Below are 3,603 nucleotides of genomic sequence, written 5' to 3'. Positions count from 1 at the left end.
AAAAAAGAAGAAGAAAAGCAAAGAAAGAACAGAGCCAGGTATGGTGGTGTGCTCCAGTAGTCCCAGCTACTTGCAAGGGTAAAGTGGGAGTGTAACTACCTAAGGGGTTATAATATCATGTCATCTACAGAGACAACTTAACTTCTTCCTTTCCAATGTGGATGCCCTTTATTTCTTTTTCTTGCCTAACTGCTCTAACAAAGACTTCCAGTACCATGTTGAATAGAAGTAGTGAAAATGGGCATTCTTGTCTTGTTCCTGATCTTAGAGGAAAAGCTTTCAACTTTTCCCTGTTGAATATGATGTTGACTTTGGCCTTATCATATATGGCCTTCATTGTGCTGAGGTGGATTCCTTTTATACCTAATTTGTTAAGAGTTTTTATGATGAAAGCACAGTGAATTTTGTCAGGTGTCTTTTCTGCAAATATTGAGATGATCATATGGTTTTTGTCCCTCATTCTATAAATATGATATAGCACATCAATTGATTTGAATATGTTGAGCCATCCTTGCATTCCAAGGATAAATCCCACTTGATCATGGTGAATGGTTCTTTCACTCTGCTGTTGAATTCTAGTTGCTAGTATTTTTGGGGGGCATATAAACTATTAATTAACAGACAAGGCCTACAGACTTATTTCTTCTTGGACATACCCATGGTATGGACCTGATGGCCAGTGGTCTTGGTGTGCTGACCTTGGACACAAAAGTCCCAGAATTGGTGCAGCCCTTTATTGACCCAAATCTTCTTCAGTTTCTCTAGACCATTGGCCAGGTCTTGGCTGTATTTTCCATCATGTACATCCTCCTGTCTGTTCAAGAACCAATCTGGGATCTTGTACTGGCATGGATTCTGCATAATGGTGATGACATGTTCCACCACATCCTCAGTGAGCTTTCCTGACCTTTTGGTGATGTCAGTATCTGCTTTCCTCAATGCCACATGAGCATATCTTCGACCTACACCCTTAATGGCAGTGATGGCAAAGGCTATTTTCTGTCACCCCTTGAATACTCACAAAATGTGCTGGAACCTCTCAAGGATCACTAAACACATGGTGGCAGCATGAGCAGCAGTCTGTAGGACTCTGGTGTAAGAGTAACTTGCTAGAATTTTGTTGAGGATTTTGCATCTATGTTCATTAGGGATATTGGCCTTTAATTTTCTTTTCTTGTAGTGTCCTTGCCTGCTCTGCTATAAGAGTAATGCTAGTCTCATAAAACAAAAGGTTTTATCTTTTTTCCCCCAAAAATTCCTTTTCTGATAAAGTGTCATTGCCTTTTTGCCCCAAGTCTGGCTCCATCAATGAAATAATAAACTCTGAAGCTGATGTCACTACAATGCTCCCAGGCACTTTAGGATATTTGACATTTTATTTAGGAGACAGTTTCATTTTACTACTGTGTGATTACCAAGAAATCATTTTCCATGCAGCATACTTGCTCTCAATCAAAACACTTGGATGTGATTTCAAAGCCTTGACACAGACCTGGTGGGCTGTGGATTTCCAGGACTGGCTGACTCTGGACAATGTAGCCCCCTGGGCCTCCCAGATGTGTGTGTGTTGTGTGTGTGTGTGTGTGAGAGAGAGAGAGAGAGAGAATGAGAGAGAGAGAGAGAGACTGAGCAGTGACTGTCAGCCCTGATTCTAGATGCTGGGTGGCAGCCCCCAGATCCTAAAGGGAGGATCTGCTGACCCCAGAATTCACCTGAGCTGGAGAAGCTTAGCTTTTGGATGCTATGCAGTCTTCTTGCACTTTTCTTCTGTACACTGTGTAGATCCGCATGTGATCTCTAAGGACTGAATTCTGAGGGATGCCAGCAGTTCAAGGAGATTAAAGTATCAACAGTTTACCATGTGCCAGAGAGTGCTAAGCAACTGTGTGAGTTTCCTCATTTAGTTCTTCCAAGGACCCCATGAAGTAGGGACTCCAGTGCTCTCTCTTTTTAGCACCTGTGCATTGAGCTTCTCTTTGGTTTTCAATTCCCACACCATAGTTTTAAGTCAAGACTTCCTCACTGGAACAACAGGCATAGAAGCGCTTGTGTCCCCTGACTCCTGGATATTGCTTTGAGGAGTCTGACCAGCATCTGATGTGTGCTTGGCTGTGCCGAGACAGAAACCTTTAACTGTGGACATAGCAGAGGCTGGTCGCTAGCCTGGACACCATGCAGGTGACACTCAAATGACAGAGTAAATAAAGGGGATTCTGGGGATATATATTCCTGGCAATAAATGACACAGAAAGAGTCACTGTAGGAAAACATGACTTCTGCCAGACTGCACAAAGGGTGGAAGGAGGGAAGGAGAAAGGCGTGTGCTTGATTCTCCCTGAGAATTGGAACAAGACAAAAATGCCCACTTTCACAACTTCTGCTCAATTTAGTACTGGAAGTCCTACCCAGAGTCAGACAAGAGAGATAAATAAAGGGCATCCAAATTGGAAAAGAGGAAGTCAGACTGTCACTGCTTCCTGATCATATGATCATATACCTAGAACACCCTAAAGACTCTTCCAAAAAACTCCTAGATCTGATAAATGAATTCAGTAAAGTTTCAAGATACAAAATTAATGTACACAAAGCAGTAGCTGTGCTATACACCAACAATGACCAAGCTGAGAATCAATCAAGAACTCAATCCCTTTTACAACAGCTGCAAAAAATTAAAATAATAATAATAAAATACTTAGGCAAATACCTAACCAAGGAGGTGAAAGAGCTCTACTAGGAAGACTACAAGACACTGCTGAAAGAAATCATAGATGACACAATGAAATGGAAACACATCACATGCTGATGGATGGGTAGAATCAATATTGTGAAAATGACCATACTGCTCAAAGCCATTACAGATTCAATGTAATTCCCATCAAAATACCATCATCATTCTTCACAGAACTAGAAAAAAAAAAATCCTAAAATTCATATGGAACCAAAAAAAGGTAGTTCTCACTTATAAGTGGGAACTAAAGTGTAGCCAAAGCAACACTAAACAAAAGGAAGAAAGCCAGAGGGATCACATTACCTGACTTCAAATTATACTACAAGACTATAGTCACCAAAACAGCATGGTACTGGCATAGAAATAAGCAGATAAACCAATGGAACAGAATAGAGAACACAGAAATAAAGCCAAATACTTACAGTTAACTGATCTTTGACAAAGCATACAAAAACATAAAGTGGAGAAAGGATACTCTATTCAATAAATGGTGCTGAGAAAACTGGCAAGCCACATGTAGAAAAATGAAACAGGATCCTCATCTCTCACCTTATACAAAAATCAACTCAAGATGGATCAAACACTTAGAATCTAAGACCTGAAGACATAAAAATTCTAGAAGATCGTATTGGAAAGACTCTTCTGGGCATTGGATTCAGAAAAGAATTCATGAGCAAAAACCCAAAAACAAATGCAATGAAAACAAAAATAAATAAATGGCACCTAATTAAACTGAAAGGCTTCTGCACAGCAAAAGAAATAATCAGCAGAGTAAACAGACAACTCACAGAGTGGGGAGAAAATATTCTCAAATTATGCCTCTGTCAAAAGATAAATATCCAGAATCTACAAGGAACTCAAACAAATCAGCCAAA

General features: G+C 40.1%; 1 pseudogene; it reads right to left on the bottom strand.

Moving 5' to 3' along the window:
• Positions 1-636: 636 nt before the first annotated feature.
• Positions 637-1,059, bottom strand: LOC117088640 (annotated as a pseudogene).
• Between the last annotated feature and the right edge of the window lie 2,544 nt (positions 1,060-3,603).

This window comes from Trachypithecus francoisi, unplaced genomic scaffold (assembly GCF_009764315.1).
Source record: "Trachypithecus francoisi isolate TF-2019V2 unplaced genomic scaffold, Tfra_2.0 Lachesis_group10, whole genome shotgun sequence".
Lineage (NCBI taxonomy): Eukaryota > Metazoa > Chordata > Mammalia > Primates > Cercopithecidae > Trachypithecus > Trachypithecus francoisi.
This window is presented reverse-complemented; position numbering and strand designations above follow the sequence as displayed.